Source organism: Solea solea, chromosome 15, assembly GCF_958295425.1.
Source record: "Solea solea chromosome 15, fSolSol10.1, whole genome shotgun sequence".
In the NCBI taxonomy this organism is placed as follows: Eukaryota; Metazoa; Chordata; class Actinopteri; order Pleuronectiformes; family Soleidae; genus Solea; species Solea solea.
The window spans coordinates 19,464,501-19,492,125 of NC_081148.1; the positions used below are offsets into that span (position 1 = coordinate 19,464,501).

The 27,625-nt window shown below is 40.5% G+C and overlaps 1 protein-coding gene and 1 long non-coding RNA gene across 3 annotated transcripts in view; both read left to right on the plus strand.

Moving 5' to 3' along the window:
* Positions 1-27,625, plus strand: part of marchf8 (membrane-associated ring finger (C3HC4) 8) — a 90,478-nt gene that overhangs the window by 28,648 nt on the left and 34,205 nt on the right. The gene's annotated exons all lie outside the window — the stretch shown is intronic.
* Positions 11,654-14,759, plus strand: LOC131473683 (uncharacterized). Its single transcript, XR_009242215.1, has 5 exons — positions 11,654-11,926; positions 13,218-13,253; positions 13,381-13,542; positions 13,651-13,728; positions 14,455-14,759. It is a non-coding gene; the product is annotated as an uncharacterized LOC131473683 (long non-coding RNA).

Consider the following 27,625-nt stretch of genomic DNA (forward strand, 5'->3'; position numbering starts at 1 on the left):
TACTAACTGGATCTTTAAGTCTAGCTGCAGAGGAGCCCAGGAAACATACTCCAGTTAATGATGTTTACATTCAAAAGAGAGCGTTTGTTGGTTTTACAGGGCCACTGTATAACATCTTAGTGAAATTTGGCAGAATTTGAAGGTTAAATAATTGATTTTAATGTACAATCACCTGATTGTTTTCATTACTGAAGGTTACGTAGGTTATGTCATAGGATATTCGCTGTGTGCGACAACTTCACCAATGAATAGTGCTAAATTTGACACACTGCACCATTTTAAACACTGGAAAATACTGATCCACAAGGAGTCGGACTATCAGTGTAACTGCAGTGTCCAAGTCCCTGCACAGGTGCAGCTGAGAAGCTGCTTTAGTATAAGTCAATACTACACTGTGTGCACATGATTCCCAGTTGTTCCCAGGAAAATGTATTTCATCAACCTCTCTGGTAAAAATGATGAGACGATTATCTTTTTTTTTCTTCTCCTCTGATTCTGATTCTGCCAATGTCTTGATCGGTCTCCGTCTCCCTCCTCCCACCACCTCCTTGTTTTTTAATCCCCCCCAAATTATCCTCCACTGAAGATTAGCGTTCTTAATGTCACTGCCGATGGGTTTACTGTTGTGAGCACGCTGTGAACTCTTTCTTTCTTTGTTATGTTCTTTGTCTGGATGTCTGGGTGAATGGGCAAACACCTGCAGGCTTCTTCACTTCACTTGCTCATACCGTAAATGTGGCTGCCATGACCTGCAGTGCACATATGGTGAGATTAGCACCTCAGTCGACTCGTACTAGCGTTTTCTTTTGTTATGAGAAGCTGCCGTTCAGGCTTTGGCTCTGTACCTGTTAATGAAGAAGAGCTTTGGACACATCAACCAGTACATTGTTGTAATCCCTTAGCAGAGCTCTCTTCTAGTATCTCAGTAAATCTTTATTACTCTTTATTTACTCAAACTGTTGTCAAACATGGCTGCATGAAGAAGTGAGTCTGCATTTTCTGAGTGAGTTGTGTTCATAACAGCAGGAGAATCTTGGGAGTTTCCAGGTGAGGGAGTGGCATCTGGCTTGAGGACACACCATCCACGCACTTATCTGGAGTTGCTCACATGAGCTCACAGGACTCTACCCAGAGATTAGCTTTACATAATTGGCAGGAGAATGTGTGCAGCAACTGCCGTAAACGTTGGTGTCACACCCAACTATCTCAGAATTTCCACACCATTACCTCTCACATGTTTTATACTGTAAAGAAAAGAGAAAGAGAGGCAGTAGTCTGCATGTCTAGATGTATTTTAAGTTAAATGTTGCCCGTGTATAAGCTGAGTCCTCCGATCGAACTTCCAATTTGTGCCGTTTGTGCAAGCAGTCACATGGTCATTACTTCTGTAAAAGGACATTTATCTACTGTGTGTGTGTGTGTGTGTTTGACAAAGTTAAAGTAGACTTAAAAAATCTGCAGTGTGCAGCTGTATTAAAAATGAAAGAACTGAAAGCATTGCAGTAGCACAAACACACACGTTTTATTGTTTCACTTCCTTGCACAACAGAGACGGTCACAAGCATCAAATATTCTGCCTTTAGCGTTACCTGTCTTTTACCTGCAATTATACTTTACCGCAAGGAAAAATCGGCGTGTTATGTTAAAAAGAGAGACAGTGTTGACAAACTCCTACTAAAGTAAAGATGTGACATTGTTTACTCCCTTGTAAATGTCTGCAGCCTTAAATTGGAACATGTTTTAAAGGAGACTTACAGTATCTCACGACCAAAAAGGTGAGCTTTATTAATACTGCTATTTATAAAGATCAAAAATAATTTTTTACTGGCATTTTAGCCACGAGATTCAGTTTTTACAATCACAAATTCAGAGTTCAACCAGCATCCTAATGGACAAAACCAAATGTCAATGGTACGAGTGTCCACTCATTACTCGATGATACTAGAAACTAGATTAAAAATGATTACTCGTGCTTTTACACAAACTGCTTCTTCCATCCTACCTCACACGGAAACAGGAGGAAAAAAAAAGACTAAGAATAAATAGACAAGTTAAATAAAAATAAAAAATCTCTTGTAAACATGAAGGAAGTGGGAGAGATGGGAGCGTGCCGTTACCGTAGAAACAGAGCAAGGACTGAATAAGACTACTGTGAGGAGGAGAGAAGTGGCAGAGGCAGAATGTGGAGAAACAATGTGTGTTGTTCACCACAGACATGCTTCAGCTTTGCCTCTGTCAGAGCTGTCAGATGTTTCATGTGCCGCGATGCGCTGTGGTTTCCCCGCTTTGCTGCTTTCAGTGAGGATCCAAGTGATGTGTTTTCTGAGGACCGACGCCGTCCTCCATTTCAAAACGAGCGTTGTATGTCTCAGATCTCCAGCCTGAATCGGAGAAATTGTCTCGTCTGTGAAATGAAGGTGATGCCTGCTTTGTAAAAGCGGGAGGAGTGGATACTCGCTGTCGGACCTCGTGTCATTTTGATTGATGTGTTCATTTGTATCCACAGCAGCCGACACACACACACACACACACACACACAGGCCCAAAGAGGCTGGTGGCTGCCCGGTTATCTGTTACCTCGGGTCATGCTGCCTGAGTTGACAGCGATCAGACTCTTTCCTCTGAGTGCTCTCATGTATGAACACGCGTTTCCTTTCCTCTCCTCCTCTCTCTGTCAGGGTTGTATCTTTGTGATGGCTCTATATGTAAAACATGAAAATATCAGGCTATTAAAACAAGATGAACAAGTCATCACAATGGAGACATGGGGCTACACCCACATGGCTCCATTTCTGATTTCAAATGCATCAACTCTGCTTCAGAGATGCCAGCTGTCCACGCCTGCCTGGTGTTTAAGAGCCACTACAACACAAGTTTGAAAACACCGCTGACTCTGTGTGAGTTTGAAAACTCCAGGGCAGCAGAAACGGAGGCCACTGAAAACAAGGACACTGTTTGCTGCCCACAAGTTAGCGCTCAGCTGTCAATAGAAATGAGGGCGTTCACACTTGATTTCAAGTTGACTTTCACTTCATACTTCTCACCATTGTTGCTTCTTGTTAGTAGTACTGTTTGGAACTAAGCAAAGGAGTCTGTTTCCCGTTTACACCTGCACATGCCCCGTGTAGGGACCCGGTCTGAACAAGGGTCTTTCTGTATGGAGTTTGCATGTTCTCTCTGTATGTGTGTGTGTGTGGGAGTGAATGTGAGTTGTTGTTGTTGTTGTTGTTGTTGTGGTTGTTGTGGTTGTTGTTGTTGTTGTGGTTGTTGTGGTTGTTGTGGTTGTTGTTGTGGTTGTTGTGGTTGTTTTGCTGCTTTTCCACTACATGGTCCCAGCCCAGCACAGCACATCTCTACATGGTTTGGTTGGTTTTCTATTACAATATAGTACCTCCTCAAAGTGGGCGGGGTCATCACAGCACAGCTGCATGAAACCGCCGTGACAAACTAGTGACGAGTGACTTGTAAAGCAGATGTGTTCGATTTACTGAATCATTAGAATCAGTTAATGAAAAAGATTCAGTTCAGTACTTCCTGCTCACGATCACCGACTTTCAACAGTGCTGTTGCTAAATACACCAGACTCCCCTCTGAAATATTGAGATTTTAGACATTTCCTTGCTAAATGTTGGAGATTAAGGGATTCTTAAGTCTTTTTAATCAGTATACAGTCCCCTCGTGGTGGGACATCTGATATGGAGCTACTGTTTCAATTGGGTGCAGATCATTTTTGTTGCTTTTCTGAAATGAAAACATAGTGTGTAATGTCTGCTGCCACAACACTGTATTCCAATTGTTCTTTTTCCCCCTTCGTTTTAGTATCTCACTGCCTCACTCATGTGTCAGAGACCTGGGGTTCATCCTTAATCTAAAGTTATTTTTTAGCACGCTCATGTTAGAGCGCTCACCTCTCTAACTTCCATTACGTTTAAGGTTAACAAATCAATTTCTTTTTTGAGCTCATGCCCACACACACACACACACACACACACACACACACACACACACACACACTGTTTCTCTTTTGCTGGAGAAAGCTCCCTGCTCGCTTGTTTAAGTGACATCAGTTTGTTGTGGATGTTTTGGCTCTTTAATCTGAGGTGGTTGTCACACTTTGAGAATGCAGTGTCATCAAGTAGCTGCTTTTAATTGGAAATGTCTTCTTGTCTCATTCTTTGTTGTATTGTTTATGCTTCTTAGTTTTTCTCTGTTTGTATCACCGTCATTTCGACTTCTGACTAATTTGTGTGGGTGTTGCGGCCTCGTCGAGAGCTTGTATGTATGTATGTATGTTTATGGATGTCACTGTGTCGTGTGATTGTGTCACTTATTATATGTTGCTGTATTGTGTGTTTTGTGGTGAAACCTCTTGAAACAGGGATCCATTAATCAATAGTTCCAAAGCTGTTGGAGCAGACCACCGACTGAGATGAGACAAACTTTGCTTTTGTTTCTACTTATTCTCACATTGTGATGAAACAGATGAATCAGACTTGAGTCTGAGCAGAGGTGGACATGGGAACAAGGTTTTCTCTCTTTCACACTCGCATAGAAGGATACCCAGGCACACGAGTGAAAGCTGAAACTACGTGACAAAGATGCGATGACAGAACTGAGCGAGGTCGCGGCTGGTGACAGAGGAACTTATGCGTTTTCTCCCCATTGACCGCTCCACGTACTCAGACTGAATACAAACATACTATAGGCTGCTGCTGGCCTCACAGGGAGCTGCTGCACTCTGCCGAACAAACAGAATGAAACTCGAGCTGCAAATAAAAAGCAGCACTTTGTGCAGTTTAGAAGAACAAAGTATGATGTTTGCATAATTCTTCACTTTTCTTTTCCTGCGAACATTTGATGTCTTAATTATTAACTTGCCGATGTGTTTTATCTCCTTTTTCTCCCTCGCTCTCTCAAATAGATTATTATATTGCTGAAATATGCTGTAGAAAGAGTTTAAAAAAAAAATGATGTTATACCATACCAATAATTAACTTTTGTTTGAGCGCTGAGCAGTGTGTGTGTGTGTGTGTGTGTGTGTGTGTGTGTGTGTGTGTGTGTGTGTGTGTGTGCACAGATATAGATTAAGTAGCAGGCAGCTCATGAAACACCAACTTTAGGGAAAGGTTAGTGAGCTTGTTGTAAGGCCTGGAGTGTGGTGAAAAGAGGGAGGGGTTAGGGTTAGGAACAAGTGGTGGAGAATTTCTGTTAAAGCCAAGAGATGTCATCAGGAAAGTACCACCATCTGCTCCGTCTCTGAGAGCTGAATTCAGTCCAATTTCTCGTGGAAAGGAAATGGCTCCTTACCAACAATATTTGCTCAAAGCTGTCGGTACAGGGACGCAGATCTGACCAGGCAAATATTGACGGGGTGGAGGGAGATTGGAGCAGTGATTGGAACGAGCCTGTTTGAGCGAAATGAGAGCTGGTGGAAAATGTTGATGGAGATGAACCGTAGCAAGATGAAGATGGGCAAATTTAGAAATATGTTTGTGGTGGTGGCAATAGAAGAAAAATAAATTGGTGCTTGGAGTGTGTGGGCCAGCCAGGAGCAATGATAGTTTTCACTTTATGCTCATCACTTCAATAGGCTGGTCTTTCAAAATGCAGTCTGCTGCTCTCCCCTCTGCACCGTCCTCCGTCTTCCTCTCTGTCTCTCCACTCCTTACCTGAGGTGAAGAGGATCATTTCAGAAAATGTGAGGACTAATAGTTATGGCACGACATAGTTTGTAGTTTTCTTTCACAGAGACGACCTTTATGTCCTGTGAAGATAGATCACTACGTGTAAGCCTCAGTTCTACACTTCTTTCAGCTTAATGTGAGCAGCAGTGGTCGTGAAATATGGCATTTTTTTGGTAGTTTTACAATGTTGTTGTTGTTAAAACAAAACCTTCAGCTCTGGCGAGAGAAGGAGTCGACATAAACATGTACCATGAAAATGCCGCATTGTGGTTTCTTTCTTTTTTTGTGACACTGCGATGTGCAGTTTTGAGCCCCTCTGGTTCTGTGTAACGTCATATATGACAGACATGTCGATGAGGTATGTGCTGGAAACCCTGCTTCCTGTTGATCAACTATCAAAATAGAGGTTAGTTGAGGTTTGATGATTATATTTTAAGCATACATTCACCACTTTATCTTACTGTTTTTGCATCGTATGCTGGTCAGAAATGGAAAGTTTTAAAGTGCATAGAGAAATTCATCATTTTTAGCTCACAGAGACTGGAGCTGCTGGCCACTACTGCTCGCTGCCTCCTTCAGTGAGCTGGTGTCATTAAGGTCAATTTGAGTAAGGAATTTCAAACACCAAAGTCAAAAAATAATTTTCAGTCGTGGATCAGCAACTACTTTGTGCTGTGATCTAAAACTGCTGATTTTTTTCTATAGACCTTGGTGCGTGGAGTGAATGGTTGACCTAGTTAGACAAACTTCAGTTTCCAGGCGGAAAAGGCCATGAGTCAACCACATTTATTTGTTAATTTATGGTTTTGTTGGAGATGTCAGTGAGAGTTTGGTGTGAGGGGGAGGGACTTGTATTCTTAACAGCTCGCAGTGACAAGTTGACTTTCATATCTCATACATTTTTAACATGTCGGCATGTGATTTCACAAATGATGGCAGTCGTGTTGAAATACCTGAATACTAATACTGAGTAACATTAATCATCACACCACAGCTATAATGGCAGTGTAAGTACTTAATTTAGTGACTTGCAAGCAAATCCTAAAATGGCATAACCTCTAAAGTCCGCTATAAAAGTATGATGACAGTCACTGTCCACCTTTTTGATGATTATAGCATTGTATTCTTCTTTATACATTTCCACTTAGTTTTAACTCTAACACTTCTAACACAAAACCACTTTTAGCCCACAGAAAAGTTGAGAGGGGTCTAGCTGCAGACCTGCACTGTCGGGACCCTTCGTTGCAGACCTGCACTGTGAGGTCTCCTGCACTGTCAGGACCGGAAGTTGATTCGAAGCCTTTCAAAATAAAAGCGAGCATACCGGAAGCATACATTCAAAATAAAAGCGAGCATACTTGAAGCACGTATTTTTCATTCCCCATGTGAAGTGTGAAGACGACGAGGTGAGTAACAGTCAAGTGACAACAACTTTGCGTCATACGAAGAAACAGAAACCGTCTTTATTCACTAGAACGTTATGTAGCACACTATATATTGTCCTGTAAAGTTATATTAATTTGAAAGAATCGGGTTTTGGACTTTTGGGTAGTTTTCAGCGTTGTTATCGTATGATAGTGCTCACTTAAATGTGCCATTTTCCTACTCAAAGACCAAGAAAACTGAGTTATATCATATCATTTTTATATAATTTTGTTTTACTTATTACGACATCAACACTTGTTTGCAGCCAGAGTGGAGATGCCTCAGATTTTGAACATGAACAGCACCCAAACTGAGGAGGCTGCGCAGGAAATGGGAAAGCTGTTTGACACGATGGATCTGAATGAGGAAGAGAAAGAATTAATTCTTGAGCCTTTTAAATTTATTTTTTACCAGATTGAAGATATGTGGCTCTTCTGTGAAGAGATTATGGACAAACGAGGGTACTTGTCGTACTGTGAGTACAAAGAGTAGAAAGAAAAAAAAAAAAAAAGTTAAAATTGTGGAAAAAGAAAAAAAAACTGCTTAGGAGATATTGGTTATCTGAGTCATAGGTATTCAGTAATTCACTTTGAATACACAAAGCTAAGTTCATTTAAAATCATCAACCCTCACACCCTCCATGTGGTCCAATAGCACAAGGTAAGAACATAGCACAAACAATATTAAGCAATTATTAAATGAATTATGAGGTGTTATAATTGCAAACAAACATAAGATATTGCCTATATAAAAAAAATAAGTAAATCAATATGTATATGGTCCAGCAGTATATAATATTTTGTTCGTTTTTTATCTTGACATTTTCCTGAGTTTTTTCACCTTATACAGTTGAACTGGAAAGATATACAGTTTTTTTTTTTTAAATCTCTTTCATTAAACACATGGATACACGTAAACATATTTACATTGTAAACATAAAATAAAGATCCAAGAAACATTGGGAACGAAAAATACGTGCTTCCGGTATGGTCGCTCTTATTTTGAAAGGCTTCGAATCAACTTCCGGTCCTGACAGTGCAGGAGACCTCACAGTGCAGGTCTGCAACGAAGGGTCCTGACAGTGCAGGTCTGCAGCTAGACTGTCTTGGAAAAGTTTGTTTTGAAGTTGAATTCAGGGCATGTTCAGGTCCATGTCAGCAGGGGGTAGTAGAGCTGAGAACAGCTCGCCTTCCTGACCTTCTGTTTCAAGACCAGTGGGTTTGAGCCCCAGTGAATTTTAATGCATCAAAGCGTTCCCATTTATTTAACCTCTCGTGTCATTTGAGGTTGTATTGGAAATCCCGTCATTATCCGGTGTGCACTGTTGTTTGTCCACTAAGATGTCATAGCATGCGGCTTTCTTATCTGCCTCACTACAGGCTCACTCTGTGCTCAATAACAATCGTTTCTATTTCACACTTTCTCCACCACAGACCTGCGTTAAACAAGCTTTTACTGACATGGCGAGGCTTCAAGTATCATGCGGATTCTTCTGCAGAAGATAAATTAAAACAAGCACCTGTATCATGTCTATTATTATTTTATTTTTTCAGATTTCTACCTCACAGTAAAATTAGCTAAATTAAAATGCCTCAAAAAAATGCTCCAGTGATTATTTTTTGACAAATATTGCTCTATGACTAATACTACAACTGATCATTTTTGCTTCTTAACTTGTGTCATTTCCACAAAAAGTTCATTAAAGTCATAATGATCTGTAAAAACACAACTGAAGAGAAAGATTTCAGGGCGAGTGAATTCCTGTCGCACTGCAGAGTTTCATCATAATACTTGTTTTGTTGCCTGTTTTCTCTTTATCAAATAATTGCCATGTCTTTGAATTTGGATATTTCACTTGGTCATATTGTGACTTCAATTATTTGGCAATTAATTGTGCAGCCCTTCTTCAAACCAGTGTGGTGTGTTCTTAATGTCTGCAGAGATGCTGTGGGAGACGTTGTCCTCTATGTGCCCTGTTTTCTATCCTAACAGGATCCCTCTCAGACAGTCACAATGCAAATGCACCTCTCAGTGAATTGCAGCCATAAGGCACGTAAGACCAAGAGCCTTAAAATGCAAATTACTGCTGCTGCTGCTACTGCTGCCGCTGCTCTGGACCTTGTTTATCTAGGAGCCAAATGAGGCTGGACCCTCGGCTGTTGATTGGAGTAGTGGGTGTAGAGCAGATTCATTGCTCCATCCTTCATCCATCATCGGTTCGTGGAATGGAGGGTAAATAAATCCAAGGTTACATGTCTTGGGTATCACTGCAGTGTAGAGGTGTGAATAGCACTGTGTGTCCCACTGGTTTACAGATTATCAAATAATCTAATGCTACAAACAAGCCACGTCGGGAAGAAGTGAAACTGCCTGAGGAGTTTGTGTTTACTGTCGTCTTTTGTTTGTTGGCAGCACAACACTCCTTTTGAAGAGGCTGCTATCTGATGGCAAGACTCCATGGAATTATTTATACTTCCTCTGCGTTAAGTTTGCTTTTTTGTGAGAAATGTGCCTGTTGCTTTCTGTTAAGTGAGATCAGATGTAAATCAAGTTCAAGTCTGTGCCATTTCAAGCCCGCTGTCATTCAACACGGGCCAACACTGGAGACCTTTCACTGTGGGTGTTTTGACGTGCTAGCCATCAGTGAAGGCATTGATAGAAGGTTTAGATGCAGGAGAGATAGCTTCGTAACCTCAGGCGTGCTCGTCTGCCAGGTGCCCCCCCTACTGCGAGTTCACATCCTGCAGGAAAGCTGCTTACAAGACTGAAATCCTGATCAGATCTTTGAAGGCTGGAAAAGTTAAAAAGTACAGATGTGGTTGCAGAATACATCATTGTGTGTTAGAAATCACCAGTTTCAAGTACCCCAAGCGGTTCTTTTGCAACACGGTTGCTGTTAAACAGCAGGTGATGACTGATGATGTCACAGCCGGTGACCTAAAGGAAGTGAGGTGGGTAAGAGAGGAATGCACTGATGTCATTTCTGCAGTGATGCATGTGGAAAGAAAAACGTTGGACACCAATGACAGATCTAAAGAATGTTTTTGAAGAGATGCCTGGATGGAAATAGTAGTCATATTTGTTTTTCTTTCTAAAGAAAGGCATTTATGCTTCATTCCTGTAGGAGAAAGACAGGGCTGCAAGCTTAAATACCCTCATCAGGCCACTGACACTCAGAGGAGACAGCCTAGCTTAGTCTGCTCATTGATTTTACTTCAACAAAAGCATGCCGCTATTGTAATTCCTCCTTCTCTGCTTGTCGGAGGAATTAATCAAGAATTCATGGTCATTCATTTGAGCCATTTTTGTTATTCAAACCTGCAGGCTAATCGTCTGATACCAGAGATGGATCAGGTCAGCCAAGTCAAGGCTTGATAGTTTGAAGCTCTGCCCTGGTGACTCTCCTCTGCTCCACTGTGTGCTATAGCGTAATGATAACAAGCAAAAGATAAAAGCGTATTAACTTCAGATGACTCATCTCATCAAGTGCACACTCACTCACACGCGTAAGTGATGTTCTCATCTCACGTTTGGCACGTTGCCGTTATACAGTCGTAGCACGACTCGGCTCTAGAACCTCCTCAGTGGCTGCACGAAACTGCCCTGACGTCGTGTTATACGTGACACAAACACAAAGTAGTGATGGACAAAGCAGTTGTTTTCGATGTATTGAATCATTAGAATCAGTTCATTAAAATAATTAGTTCAGTACTTCCTGCATGACCGGAACACAGGCTCCGTCTGACACAGTCACTGAACTAAAATACGGCTGAACGGTGTTGTGATTCGGCTCATGGTCGCTGGCACTGCTGTCGCTAAAATACACCTCTGTTAAACTCCTCTGTTAAATGTTCGAGACTAACGCAAGTTTTTAAGTCTTTTTTTTAACTGATCTTCAGTTCGGCATTGTTCGGTTTCATTCTTGTGTCGGACGTCACGCTCGTGACTCTTCCAGTGATGACACTCTCTGACCCATCAGTGGCCGGCAGTCTGTGGACGTCACATTTTAGTATCAGCTCAGCTCGACTGAAGCCTCGCCAGAGCAAGAACCAAAAAAATCACCAGGTACCACCGAGCCGAGTCGCGCTAGAATTGTATAGTGGAAAAGTGCAAGGCGGGTGATGGTGATGTCTGCTGCGTCTGCCATTGTTGTTGCACTTTGACATGTTTTGTTCGACGTGATCTGATTGGCTAGCGCCTGAGCTGGATTATTTGTTTACCATGATTTCATGATTTCATGAGCACACTGTAAAACGCTACAGCCCCTTTTAGTTATGTCAAATTAATACTTCTATTTAACTCAAAGAGCTCTGACAAGTTTTGGATTTTAAACTTAAGTTTGCACGTTTTCTGAATTTAAACTTTAAGTTCTATGTTGTGTTGACAATTGATGATCTTGATGTGTTCACTTAACTAGAATTTCTGAGTTATGATTAAATTGTGCGTGGGTGGTGAAAAGGGCGGGCTTTCATTGAGCAGGGGTGAGGGGGGATGGCAGGTGGCAAGATGGAAAAAAAAGCAGCTATTACTTTTAATCTTGAAAGAAAATCGTCTTTAAACCATGGCAAAGTTTAAAGGTATATAAAATGACCTGTCTGCACATACAGCTAAGTTTTGTGTTCACAATTATGAATCTATAATCTATAAATATAGAAAAAAGTGGTAAACAAAAGAGGACTACTTTCCATGGCGGATGGATAATATGCAGCGCTACCTGATAACAACCTGTGAATAGTGGCGGACTCATTTTCTCATCGAGTTGGAGCAGCAGGACCCCTAAAGGAGAGGAACTTTCCTACTGATTTACCTTACCGAAGGTGAGTTTTTATATATATCTTTTGATTAAGTATGTGTAAATCAATCTTAATGTTGTTTAAGATGATGTTTGAATGTAGATTTTAGTTTTTAACTGTAGCTGAAAACTTAATTGAAGTCGATAATAAGCTAACTACCGTGACCTTGTTAGACTCATTGTGGGCAAATTTCCTTAACCGCGCCTTTTCTAAAAAAGTACATAATTCAAAAACATTAACCAATTAGGTCCGTTTTTATATATATTTAATATGTCTGGTTTTTAGCTAGACGGAGAGATGAGACCTTCATTTGCGTCAGACCTTCGTTTAATTTTAATTTTTTTTTTCCAATGTAAACCTGTGTTGTCAGTTAAACACGTAATTAGCGGCGTAAAAGCAAACCTCATTTTAACGGCGGCAATTTTTTTTATCGCGATATCAACGTTCCTTTTGGCCGAGCAAAATTTGTAGTTTTTTCACATACTGTTGCAACAACTAGTAACGTTAAAAAAACTACAACACCACACCGGATATAGCTAGACCGGAAAGAGTAGTAGGTGAACGTTACGCTTTGAGTGGATGACAGCGCTCCTCCGTCTCCAAGCGGGCTCTGCGTATCCAACACAGCCTGGATCATTTCTCGCCGCACTCCCTACATCCAAGTAATGATGTATGCAGTGTTATCAACTAAGCTGGCTGACCCCCCCAAACCGTAGTAAGGATACGTCCAAAGACCGCTAGCTCCTTTAGCTCGGGTTAGCTCGTTACGGCAACAACACACTAAATCACGGGACTTTGTCTGCGTTGAAGAACTGCACTTTATTCACAGCACTGCAGGGTGATACACAGCCTCTCTTATTATTGTGCGGCTCGCACAATAAGAGGAATAACTCAAAAATATGCAGGGTGACAGAGATATTCACCTGCGGCTGGCTAATGTATGTCTGATATCATGTATGTATATGTGCTATGTAATGTCTCTTCGTAGAATAAGATGTGTAATAATAATTAATCTAAAATAATATTTTGACACATTTTGGCTTGAACAAATATTGCGTCTCCTGCAATTTGAAATTGCAGTAAGCTGTATTGCTATTTCAATAACATTTGTATTAATTGTTCAGCCCTACACTACAGTATATGCCAATATTGTTTAAAATAAAAAAACCATTTGCAGAAAGTAAGCTGATCCACTCTTCTATGTTGATGTCCGTCACCAACAGCAACACTGCATAAAACAAAAGTAAATGTGTTGATAATTTTGTGTAATATGCCTACAGATAAACAATTAATATATGTTTTTCCCAATTTTCAGATATCTGCAAGAATGGGCATTTAATGAAGTGGAAATGTAAGTTTTGTCCATTCTTCAGTGCGCAAGGAGCCTTTAGTGTATTTTCATTGTCTTTATAAAGCTTTATGCAGCTCCAATTTCTTTCTCTCATGCCCCCTTTTCTGTATTTTGTCATTTGTTTCAGCTGAGTGCTGAGTTCGACAGAGTTGTCACCAAAAACCTGCTGGAGTCATTTCTGGAAGGACTAGATGCCACAATGGCAAGTCTGTTGGAGCTCTACAAAGCTGGGGTGGCATCAAAGAGGAGGTCAAACCTGAGCAGTGTTCTACAGTGTCTTCAACAGGAGGTATGGACTGTTCAGGAAATCATATCTAATTTCTTATAAGTATGTACCAAAATAAGATGATTATAGAGGATTCTATTGCATTTACATACTCTTGCCTTTTTTGTGTAGGACACAAACCAACACAAAAGAACAGCTGCCTTACTTGATCTGGCTGAGGATTCGTCAGATGTAATCAGGATGTGTGATGTAAGTCAATGTATTTACTAGGGCTGGAGAAATTACTCGATTAATAAATTAATCTTCATCTACTTTGATAATTGATTAATCGGTTTGAGTATTTTTCTTTAAATAAGAAAAAATAAGTTTTCTGATTTTTCAGCTTCTTAAATGTGAATATTCACTGGGAATATAATTTCCAGGTTTGAAGAACACTGATCAACATTTTCAATGTTTACTGACATTTTATTGATGAAACAACGATTAATCAAGAATTTTGAAAATAGTTGTTATTTGCAGCCCTAGTCTTTTATACAGATTTTTTTTGCCATAATTAAAATATATACAATATTCCAACTACCAAGGACTAATCTGAAACTGTCAGTCTTTAACATATTTAACAAAATCTTCTACACAGAATTTACAGTAATAAAATGGAGGACTAGCGTGGCTAATGTCAGACTGTATCTCAATCTTATTTGAGATTGAGTATTAGTGCAGACCTTGTCAGAATAAAGGTTCAACCACTGTTCAGCATCAGTACATGTTATACAAAACAGTACAATTTAAGAAAGATGCAGCAACCTGGCCCTCAATAGGCTGTATTAAAGGGGGTTATGTCTGTAAAATTTTTAAGTATTGATAAAATAATGAGATGTCACAACTGTTCTATCAGTATATTTTGACGTTCATAAAAATAAAAAAAAACATGTTTTCCTTTTATGATAATTTAATTGTCTTTATCTTCGTCATCAGGCTCATGGAGAAACCCTTGATGAGAGGAATGCAGGTTGGACTGTTAATTGGACATGAGGAATCTCGGCACGGTGCATTTGCTCTCAAAATCTTCAACGTGGCTGTGGTGGTATAAGAGACAATCATTCTTCATGACCTACAGGATGTGCCCACAGGCTTCGCCATGCTGATGGGAGCAACATATGCCTGAACCTCCAGTACCCACACCACATTGGGCCAAATTATAATGTGGAAATGTATGATACTTAACAACTTGTCTTTGGTGTGGTTTAGACATTTTAGCTGGTTTTGTTAGCACAGCTGTTTTTTAAGCTGCTGTTTAACGTGGTTCAAATAAATGACTGCAAGAGCTGCAAGAGTCGATTGTGATTATTTCAAATCATTAAGCTTGATAGCATCAGTCAAAATAAAATAGACATTCAAATTAAAACAAATATGAAATTAAAATTTTCTTAACTTGATAGGACAAGTTGTGTCAATATAAAATAGTTGTATCAACTTGAAATTGTAATTTATTATAATGCAGAAAGTGACTTTTAAATCTCTGTAAATACAGGATATTTATTTGTTTGAACTTGCTGTAACGAGTTGAACCACAAAGCGATTGAAAGTTGAATCAACTTTATAACTAATAGAAGAATGTTGAGATAACTATACCACTGCACTTTACTCAACTTTATTAACTTGAGTTTATTAGTCAAAACAAGGATAATGCTTAAGTTGAGTTGAATTGCAATTCTAAGGCAGCAGGTGAACTTCCGTTTGCAAGTTGAACAGACTAAAAATGTCTTACAGTGCAGACACTTGGAAAGATGAACAGTCCTCAATTTGCACTGCAATGCAGCGGATTCACAGTTGCAGTTTGGCAACGCTTGACGTGACCGTGGAGCGTTTGTGTTGATGCCTCCGCTGCGTACGTGTGAGTCCAGCGTTACAAAAGATTTAGTCTGTTGTTGGCTTCTGCTGTCGTTCTGTGCTCGTTGCAGACCCCAATGAACTGGTAAAATCTTTGTTTAATTTAGAAAGTCATCACTAGCCAGAGGTACTGTCCCCAGGTGCCTTCATGGAGTCAATGCTTGAGTCCATACAATAATTGCTGTAGATGCAGCCTTTGTACTTTAAGCCAAAGGCAGATGAACGCAGACTTTATTATTATTTAAAGACATTAAAAGCAGATATTAAAACAGGTGGTTTGCCTGCTGGCCAGACTACATCTTCAAGATGATGTGTGTGTGTGTGTGTGTGTGTGTGTGTGTTAGTGCACGTTTAATATCAGACATGAGGTGGCATCTCAATGAGCAAAGAAATCACTGAAGAGCCCCAAATCCATCTTTTATAGCTTCAAAATTAGTCTGAGAGGCTTTGACCTCCACTGCTACGATTTTCAATACAGCTCTCTGTTCATTTCTTGGACTGGGTGATCTGGACATAAAGGCTGTCAGGATGAAGAATGCGGTTATTGATGAGGCTATCAGATAATGAAAGATAGATTTTTCTTTTTGCTCCCGAGTGAACGATGAAGACAGCAGTCACTTTGGTGTCTTCTAAATAAATGTCTTCATGAGTGGAAAACAACAAAACAACAAATGAATTAAATTAAATTAAATTAATGTAAGAAATGTGAAATAGAATACAGTTGTATATACAGTACCAGTTTCAGGTGGTACTTGTAAGGTTTACAACCATATTTCTAAAAAGATCTTAAGGGAGAAAGTGTATTTGATTTGTAAGAATGTGCTGAATGTTGTTCCATGAGTCTTTGAGAGAAAGCAGTATGACAAATGTGAGTTTTGAAACCTTTATTAGAGAGAAAAATATCTACTATATGAGTGTTTTGACCTCAAATGTTCCTCCTATATAGGGCTGGACAATGATAATAACAGTAATGATCAAAATGAATCACCCTTCAGTAGCAAAGCATCAAGAGTTCAATACTGTATATACACTACCAGTCAAAAGTTTGGACACACTTCCTCATTCAAGTCAATGGAAAGGTGTGTCCAATCTTTTGACTGGTAGTGTAGATATGTGTTTTACTCCTAAAACATTATGGCTTTTACCCAAGATTTGTGGAATGTGTTCTCTTTTATCACAACAACTTGATTGTTTGTTTTCTTGACAGTCTTTTTGGCCAGATCACACAGACCAAGGTCCTCCCAGAGGAATTGAATAGATCTGCGGGAAAAATATGTACAAAGTAAACCGATGTGCTTCTGTATATGGCTCGTAGTTTTAATGTTTGTCTGATCAAATCTGAATGTATTCTACACAGTGTGCTCAAGTGAAAACTGTCACTTTTGCTCAGTACATTCTCATTCAGCGGTCTCTATTCTGTTGCCCTGAGCTGCGACTGCTGCTCCGATAAAGATGCTGTGACCCTGTTGATTACCGTATTTACTCATAAGTACGTTGAGTTCCTCTCTGTGCCATAACAGTGAGTCACTCATTAATGATACCGAGTTTTTTTCCCCGTGTTCTTCTCTGAAGTCTGCAGCCTGTGTGGAAAAAAGACTCCGCATCACCGCTGACGTTTGTAGATTACGCTGTCGCGGGTGAACACTTTGTTCACATTTTCATCAGTGTGGACAGATTGTTTGAGACCGCGGTGAATGAAATTAAACGTGCCTGACATAAAAGTGGCGGCATCAAGACATCTGAAGTGCTAAACCGGGGTTAGACAAACTATCCAGGCACGGTTTGCCCACATCTGAATGAGATTTGGTACAGATGCCCTTTTTATGAATAACATTTCAACACTGAACACTTCATGCTGCCCTCCACCTGCAGCTTCCCTTTACTTAAGCTTCTTTTCCACACTAAAATAACACTAACGTGTGGAATTTGTCTGCAATGATAACAGATAAAATCAGCATTCACTCCAGGGTCAAATGACTCTGCTTCAGCTCCAATTGGCAGAAAAAGCCCAGGTACCAGTCTAGTCATGGAGTCTGTCCGATCTGTTTTTTCAGAATAACTTTCAATATCTGGCAGTCACTTACAATTTACTGCATGCTAAAATAGTGTATTAACAATTTGAAATGAAGAAAAACAAAATGTTTTATTAAAAAAAACCCAACAACACTGTAGTTACCAGATTTTGAGTGTTAAATTTGAAATTTGAACGGTATAAAACATATTTAAAGTAACATTTGTTTGAGTTTTTGTCTGAAATGACCGTAATAACCACATGTTCAAACTGCAACATCTCAGCTTTCAGAAACCGTTGGAATTTTTCCGATACCACAAACGGTTGTCGCAACTATGGTGATGCAAAGTGAACTTGTGCAGACGTTGCTCGGTGTTAACGGGTTAAAAATGTAGCCGAAGGTCACATGCTCTCACAACAGGAGACTTTTTTTTGCTGCAAATATCCATCAGCTTTCACAGGTCGAGATTATGTAGTCCATTGGGTGCCAAAATTGAATAGATGGCGCGATATGGGGGAAAGAGGACAGTGTGTGTTTTGGGAGCGCTACAAATCGATAAAAGTGCTTCAGTCGGCCACTTGTGAAGATGCCGGCGTTCTGCTCCCGCAGTGACGACCCACATAATGAAGTGCATGGGTATTTTGGTCCGAAGATAATGTTGCACAAATATACCAGGCTCCTCCGATATTGTCCTCCAGTGCATTATTACACAGATATGTAAATGAAGATTAAAGCTCCAGATCAAAGTGCAAAGATACTTCCATGTTTCCACTTTCAGCAGATAAGTAGCAGGGGTTTGCCAAGTAGTCGGTAAATCTTTGATTTATTTATTCATTTTGAATGGATTTCTCTCAGCCTGTCTTTAAGTCGGTCTTTGAATTCTTGTCGTCTTCTTTTCTTTTACTGTAGATGTGACTGAAACATGCAGCGAGCAGCTGAACCTTTTTTTTTTTTTTTTTACTTATTTGAAGATGAACTGAAAAGGCTATTACTGCTCAATTTCACGCCCAGTAGGACTGTCAGTTTTCCCTGTCCTCTCTGTCGGTCTGTCTGTTTCTGTACCTGTTCTACTTTATATTACCCCTGAACTCACTATCCAACTCTTCAGTAATTGCCAGCTTCTTAGGCCGTTGTGGTTGATTATATGATAATAGCTTTGATTCTACGATGATATTTTATTTTTTACAATCGGTTCTGTCGATGACATTAGAAAACCTAATTCGGATGCATTCGGATCAATCTTCTCTTCTCTTCCATTTGTCTTGTTGATGTGCTTTGATGCAGACGTCTTCATCTTCTGTAAAACTTGAATAGACGCAGGTCAGACAAAACGTCCTCATTCTGAAACTGACATTAATTGTGTGTCTTCATCTCTCGGTCTTCAACTGCTGATTGAATCAGATTGCCCACTCTTAATTTACAGGTTAGTTGCCTGTTCTACAAAGACTCGTACTTATTAGCCACAACAATAAAAGCTGGTTTTAATGCTGTGGCAGCTGCAGAGCAGTGTCTCTGTGCCCTGTTTTAAAGGCGGGCATTCTTATCCTTCTCTAATGGTATGTACAACTTATTTTTCATTAATTCCCCAAGGCTTGGCAAAGTCACACTCACACTGGTTAGCCAGAACATTAAAACCACTTAAAAGTTGTATAGCTGTCTCTAAAACAGTGACTCTCTGTGGATTAAATATCAGAAAAAGCTAAACTTGGGATTCATGCTAAAATGTGACGATCCAGTGGATACTTGATAAACATATTGGCCATACTTAGCTAGTCTACAGTCAAAACACCAGTGAGTGCAGTAATGAAGGTCACTCTGTTGACTGTAACGCCCTTTTTGTGGTTTTTATTGTGTGGACATTCTCTGGAGTCCATTGTTTATATATGACAAATGGGAGATTATCTGAGTCAGAACAGCGTCCAGGTGATGGCTGGCTCCTGGGGTCACGCATGCAGGAGGTAGAACAATCACTCACTGACTCGCTATGACTTCTCCAGAGCGCCTCGTGCTGCGCTCTCTCGTGTCAGTTGTGGTGACTATCCAGAGCGACCTCCTATGTTGGAATGTGCATTCCTTCCATTATCAGCTTGTAGTTTCCGCACCTGCGTGTGAACACACGTCCCAGAGGGTCTGCGTTATATACATTTCATCATCCGCCCATTTCCGCGTGGACCCTACCCTATGAATGTGCACAACACCTCCAGTTTGACTTTGTGCAGACCGTGCATCACATTCCATTCAAGTCCAGTCCAGTCGGTGGCGCTCTCATGTGTTAGTCCAAAGAGACTAACGGACATGATGGTGTCCATGGAAACTTGCTCAAAGAGAAGCTAAAAAGCTAAATGGATGTGTGCTACATGTGTGGAGTGGTAGACTGATGCAGATCCTTAGAACCATAGATTTTCCACTATTTTCCACCTCTAAAAGCTGGATAATCATAGTGTAAAAATAGTAATACTTGTAGTTGTTGTTGTGTTAGCTGGTCAAAGTGCAATAGCCAGGCCAGTGGACCTGCTCTAAGACTGTATTTAGAGACTAAAGCTGTTTAAGCAGTGTTCCTCGGTGAAAGCAAAGTGCTGCTTAGCTCATTATCCAATATTCTGGACCTTACATGTCCTTAGTGTGTCAAAGAACAGCAATGCTCTTTGTTTTGATCAAATTCCTCCTCACTGTCACAGTATCAATAGGTGGTTAAACCACCAAAACAAGGTAAAAATACCTACACATTTATCTGCTTTGTACCAAATTGAGATATACAAACAAACATGGGTTCTGAACTGGAGGGTGTACAGGGAATAAGCTCTGCACAGAATTAAACAGGTTTTTCTGCGTAGAGCTGGTGTGGCCTATAAGGAAATGGGAGGATGACAAAATGTACGTCATGCTGACCCTTGCAGATGCCAAATATATGAGACGGGCCTTATTCTCACTGGGGCTTTTTCTCGGTTTAATAAAGCTTAATTAAAAATAACAGACTATGCATCTTACTTTAAATAAAGGATTTAAATAAATCCTTCATTTAGTCAAATGAAGAATAAACCTTAAATCATTATGATTCTGTTGTGTTTGTTTAATTCACATTCTATTACAGAGTCGGATTCAATTTGACCAGTTTTTTTCATTTATTTGATTTTTTTCAGATCTGTTACTCATAAAACTTGACCGAAACACAGTAAGTAGATGTATGGCAGTGTAGGGCTTTTATTTTCTTTGTAGGAAGTGACTTTGACGTCGACTTTTGTCAATTTTATTTATTTTTTTCAATCCCAACGTCCTCTGTTGTTGGGGGGATGAGACATGTTCCACTGTCTGGTGATCGAATAACACATTTATCTCTGGAAAAAAATGTTTTGGGTGAAGTGGCCCTTTAAAATAATAATAATACATATGATGATTATCAACGCAGCCGTCTTTAAAACCAGGAAGAGTCTTCACAGATGCCTTCTCACGATACGACGATATCCCAAATCTGTCTCATATCCCGATATGATATTGATATATTGTCCAGCTGTAACTGAGCTGTAGTGCTGCCCTTGAATACAGCTGTGAGCATGTGTAATAAATGACTCTCTGTTGTCTCTGCTCCACTTCACATCCCCCAGTGTCTGGTGCACACGGCAGTAACAGCCTCACTGATTGGTGGATGGAAGGAGGTGGTGGATTAATCAGAGGTTTGGTGGCCGACTCTTTTGTCCTGAAGGAGTCCCGTATTCAAAAACAGGGGGCTGTGTGTGTGTGTACGTGCATGCACGTGTGTGTGTGTGTGTGTGTGTAGCTGTTGCTGGACAGTCTTAAGTAGGGTTAGAGGAAGGTACTTAAAGGTTAAGCTTTAGTTTGCAAAGCAGAGGGAGTCTATTTAAAGGACACCACCTCCACCTCATTAATGATTCAACAACAGTTTGCCCCTCCCCCACGCCTCGTCAAGATCAGCTGGAGGAAGTCGTTGTTCGGCCAATGGGATTACAGCACTGGACTGAGTCTGTGTGTGTTTGTGTGTGTGTGTCTGTGTCTGTAGCTGAGAGGGAGAGTCAGCCTGGATGTGCAGCAGCAGCAGCAGTAGCTCTGCCTCTGTTTGTATGTGTGTGTGTATGAAGGGAATGTAGGGCAGTCGCTTGTTTCTCTCTCCCTCTATCTTCTCTCCTGTCTGTCTTTGTTTCTGTGCTGCCGTTGCTGCAGTCGCCACGGTGACGGCTGCCTCGGCTCTGCTTTTGCAGAGGGCTCTGTCTCTGTGTCTCACCGTGTGTTGCCTGACATCAAGGATTTGCAGAGGGAGCATGTTGCCTCCCTGAGGAACCATTGTCTGCATGAGGGTGTGTGTGTGATTGTGTGTGTGTGTGTGTGTGTGTGAGGTGGCTACAGGATCAAGACATGAATTCCTGTTGGAAAATGAAGATTCAGGTACAGAGCCTTGTTTTTGATGTTGTTCGTGTTTGTCGCTTTGTTGTTGATGATGATGATGATGTTGTTGTAATTAATTTCATAGGTTCATGCTCCCGTTAGATTAACATTGTATCCCCATGCATAGCTGATCATATTCGAGGCGCGTGCTTATTAAAATGGAAAAAGGAAGCTCCTCATTGTTTCCATTCACTGGTTGTTATGGTGAGGCCTTCTGTCTCCGTGGTGATGGCAGAGCGCTTCTGCTGCAGTAGCTGAAAGATGAAAGAGTTGCCAAGAATGTGTGTAGTTTTGTCTCTTTGTGTGTGTGAGTGAGTCTGAGAGAGACTGATGAATAGAGAGCGAAATGAGAGAGGGTCAGAAAGGATCTGTCCCTACATCCTGTCAAGAAGACAGCGACACTATCAGAGAACAGTCTGTTGTTTTGGAAATGTGTTTATGAGCGGAGGGGACATTATGTTTGTTTCTTTGTGTGTATCTTTAATATGGGCTGTATGTACATGCATGATGTTGGTTTGTGTGTCTGTCTGAGAGAAGCATCTGCCACCTCCTTGTTGTGAAAGGTTGACCCACTTTCTCCTGTGGTGAGTGGGAGGGGGGTGAGCAGAAATACTGTACCTCACCAAGAAATGAGAACTTAAACTTCCTGTAAACAATGGTATCTTGATTGTCTGTGTAAACAGTTGTTTCCCCTTTGAACTGCTTCATTTCTCAGGGCATGTTCTCACAGTGTTTGGTTACATATTACTGGACTACTAAATAAACCACATCTCCTCAGATTATGGACACATGAACTCACTCACCTCTCCTCTGTGCCCCCTAACTGTACTTACTGGTGTGAAAGTGCAGAGAGAGGGAGCGAGAGCAGCTCCTACAGTCAGCTGCTGGACTATGTTTATTTGTTTCCAAATATAAACAAACACATTAAGACACTGTACATACACACACACATATGTACATATACATATATATTTCCCCCCTCAGTCCAAAGCTTAATATAACACATCAGCGACAAACACGCCAAATCAGGGCTTTGTGTCAAATCTGCAGCTGGAGGGAGGGAGGGGGAGATTAATGAAGTCACATGTCATGTAAGAGCTTAAAAACTGTTGGACAGAGTGGACGGATGGACAGAGAGAGAGAGAGAGAAACCAGGAAGATAGGCAAAACAAGACAGGCAGGACAGGAGAGGATAGCAAGAGGGAGAGGGAATGTGATAATGGTTGTCTTCTGGTTGCAAAACAAACTTCCTGTTGTGCAGCGTGTGAAATTAATTACATGTCGACCACCGCCCTGTCACTGGGTGTCACCTGCACCCAGTTGACATCGTTCTAATACAAATAATGCAACTGATGTGCTGTACATACTAGAGTTTATAGCTATCGCTAGTTTACCATATACATGATCAAACCCGTTAAAAGTACAATAAAACACAGAACTACTATTACATAACACGTTAAAATGTAAATGCATACACATAACAGCTCCAATCTCAACGAGATAAGGCACGATAACAATTGTCAAATGTCGGATGGTGTCCACTCGTATCTGCTGTGCTTTATCGTCTATTGTCCTTTTAAATGGGAACATAATTTACAACGAAAACTAGAGACTGAAGCTCCTTAGCAAAACAGTTAAAGGCAGTGCTGAAAACTGAGCTCCTGTGCTGTTACTATTCTGGAGATTTTGTTTCAGAAATGTTCGTCTTGGCTGTTCAAATTCCCAGATGGCACTAAAGCTAATGCTTCTCTAAGCAGCTGCTAAGTGCTGCTAGCTGTAAAGAAGCAATTAGGTAAACTCGAGCCTCAAGCTGTTATTGCACTCTTGTTTTTTAAAAGTTTAAGGTCTCCACTTTAGTTTAAGTGGAACTTATTCCCCTGCTTTACTTTGCGGAGTACTGGTCAGTGTGTGTCTCGCGTTGCACTGCTAACGTGACCTCTTGTTCCCTGTGAGTTTGCCTGTGTGTGTGTGTGTGTGAGACTGAAGGATTACATCACAGGGACTCAGGGTTCACACACACACTGATGACGCATATTATTAGGAGACATTGTGCCAAGCTAATTAGCTGTAGCTTGACTTTTTTCCCCCTCCCACACAAATCATACATAATGCCTGATGTCATGCTAAAGAGTGAGACTCTGAGAAAATGTTCACTGTATAAAAAGTGACCGCCCTACTCTCGTATTGCATATTGCATATTGCAATATCTACTGTGTAAACAGACACAGCCACACTGGGTCACCATCCACATCGTAACTGAATATAACCGTCACTATCTCTCCTTTCCATATCCTGTTTGGAAATGGTCATGTGATTATGGCCGAGATGAAGAGATATGATGGACAGACAGACAGAGAGTAGGAGGAGGAGGTGGAAAATGAGTGGAAGCCACACACTCACATCCTGCTGATGAGAGCACAGACAGACAAGCTTGTTCTCACACACGCGCACACACACACACACGCACACGCACACAGGCTCATGTAAAAGCTTGTCGACTTGTACACAACCACAGACTCTGGGGGATTTTCCTGCTTCTACTGCAGTCTCACTTTACATGCTGTAATGCATGATGTGGTTTTTGCTAAACGCACACACACACACGCACACACAGACATTAGGGCTGCACAATATATTGAAAATGAACCGTCATTGCAATAGCGATACGTATAATATGCATCACAAAAGACGAATTGAGCTGCAAGATGTACTGCATTTCTCTGGCAAAAATGTAAATATTTTCCTCCACTCTAAGACACGCTCTTACCTCAGTGACCTCATGTGCAGAAAAGTAAAAAGAAAATTGGTTGGACAATTACGAGACACTGCTGTTGGATATAAATTATTGTGTTTACATTTTTCTATATTTATTTAACAATCCAAATGATTTAAAGCAGCAATAAGATGTTCAGTTTGGTCAATGAAACCATGTTCTTGAAGTCTGTATAGGCTACTCCCTGTCTCATGTTAGCAGTGAACCCAAATTATTAAGACATTAACACCACATAGGGACAAAATTGGCAAGATTGTATATTTTTATTCGATCTTGTTTCCAGTTCAGCTCCTACCGTAAGGCTAAAACACACCGTGTACAAACAAGTGTTGCACTCATACCGCTAAGCGCCAAAAATGTGCCATTGAAACCCATTCAAAGTATACTACATGTATTTTATTATATCTGGTTGTCAATTGGGCTTTTGCCTTGGAATTGAACATTTTTACTACTCTCCACCAGATGGTGTCATTTTGGCCGTATTCGGCAATAGACAAAAAAAACCATGCCATTTCCACCAGGTGGCACTGTCACAAGTATTGCTGCTAATCATCGACATATCCCATTGCTGTAATAATTCAAAACTAAAGAAATCTCCTTCGTATGTAGTAGATTGAAAATAATTCATATTTTCTGTTTCAGTTCAATGAAAGTAGAATATAGTAATATATAATATATTTAAAAAAGCACATTTTGTTGTGCTTAGCGGCGTGAGCGTGACTGTTATTAGACCCGGCCCTAAGGGTATGTATTTATATATGGAAAGCCATTTTTGCAATATTCTACAATGTCACAGCATATTACCTGCGCATATTGTTTTCCTAACATTGTGCAGCCTGAACAGACACTTAAAAAAATGCTGTGTGGCTGCAGGTTTTTCTCAGCTAAGAATATACTTTTGAAATAGTAACAGTTTTGGACATAATGTACATAACATAATGTAATTAGTAGAAAAGTGGAATGTGTAGGATAATGTGTTGAATACTAATTTGTGACTGTAGTGTCTGTGGTCAGTCAAGCTGTCCACTCATTGTTCTTGCTCCTGCTGAGCTGAGATTCCTCATGGAGCTTTGTTTCCCTGAGAGTCGGCCTGTGTTTCCTCCAACGTCTCCTCCTGATGGGACTCTCTGACATTTGAGTTTGATATTGCTTTTGCCGCATGGATGAATGGATGGGTGTATGAGTGTCGACACATTTGTGTGCACTGGCACTGGTGCGCATGCTCCAGCGCACCAGCTGTATTTTTCAGGTTGAAAAGTGTTTATCGTCCCCATTTGACACTGTAATCGCTTGATTAGTGTGACTTGACAAAGATTTCTCTCAGGAGTCGGGTCTACGCAGAGAAATCACAGTTATCTCAGCCTGGGAAAGAAATCTTGTGTCAGCTTGTCCTGCAACAATGTGGGCATTGGAGAAAAAACATGTTTTTAGGTCTTGTGCCATTTATTCCAGGGGAAGTTGTCCTGTGTCTTCCTTCCTTCCTCTGGAGATTCACAGGCTTTTCCCTCCTTCCTACAGTTGTATTATGGCTGTGTAATTGATATAAAAGGGGTTGTGGTTATCATTCTTTCTCTCTCTGTTGGCAAAATTGCTCATTTAAGAGTTAAACCTTGAATTACAGATTCACAAGTGCTGCATGCACTTTTCTTCCGCTGCCATAAAAGGCTGCCGTCTGTCTGGAAGTGACATCTGGCGTGCGATGTAAAGCCCTTTTAAAATGGTTTCATGCTGCGTACAAGCTTACATGATCTCGACACTATCATTTTATCAATCTCGGCACAGGAAAGGTGAGGTTTACTGACTTCCAGCGAATAATGATCGCAAACCAAGATTAAAAGGTTTCTTCTCTTGAGTGAATATAATTTAAGCAGGTAGAGAACATAATATATGAGGGCACCAGGTTCTGTGTATTAATCACAGCGTCCAAAATATGGGCACCACTCTGGCAGGTGCAACAAAGTGAAAATGAGGGTAAGGCGACAGTGTGTGCACACAGTGTGCAGAGGCTTTATTTACATCATCATCATATCTCAGCCCTGTATGCCTGCAGGTGCTCGTAACAGCAACTGCACTACATTTGGATAACGCCGTCCTCTTTATTAATAGTTACAGACGGGGAAGTTGTAATGCTGCCCTCCACAGGTCGCAGTTATTAATCATAGTTCTGTTTTTGAGCACAGTCCTTCCCTTCAACACGGTTCATTTCGCTAATTTGATTTGCACTAGAGCCACGATTGCACTATCAATGATCATAAAATCACCAATTAGATCAGAAAAAAAGCAGCTTTAAATGTTTGATTTTAAATCAAGTCACCATTTAATCTTACAGATTATACTCCGACGGAACATGTGCTATGTTTCACTTGTGGTAACAACATTGTGGTGTGTTGTGTTTTCACATCTGCCAGTTGCTATTGATTAATGGGGGGAGGGGTTTATGTTTAATATGTATCGCTCAACTACACCTTTGGTGTTGCAGAATTAACCTTTGTATATAAATATATATATATATATATATATATATATATATATATACACACATACATATTATTTTCTATTTAATTTAGGGATTTCATTATTTTCGTTTAACACCGTTGTCAATTATTAGACACTCGAGATGAGTTTTAAGAAGATGTTTTTAAACTGAGGTACAGTAGAGTGACGGTGTTCTACTGTGAGCGGCACACACTGGGCATTAACGCAGTAACTCATCATCCAACTTTGTCGTTTCACAACGACAAAGTTCCATGAAAGCTGCGTGTTCTATGTGAATGAAAGGGATGAACACAATAATCAGCTTGGAAATCAAATCACTTCTTCACTCCTTGACAAAAAAAAGAGTTGAGCAGAGCTGCAGTTTGTTCACACACACACACACACACACACACACACACACACACACACACACACACACACAGTTGTCTGTCCATTAGTTTCCCTGAATTAATGCCTGCAGCAGTCCTCTCATTAGCGCTGTCTGATTGCTATCATTCATCGGCCACTCTCTCTCCTGCTGTGTGTATTTTCCTTTGTCCTATAGCAGGAGATGATACAGTGAAATGTTTGGCACTTT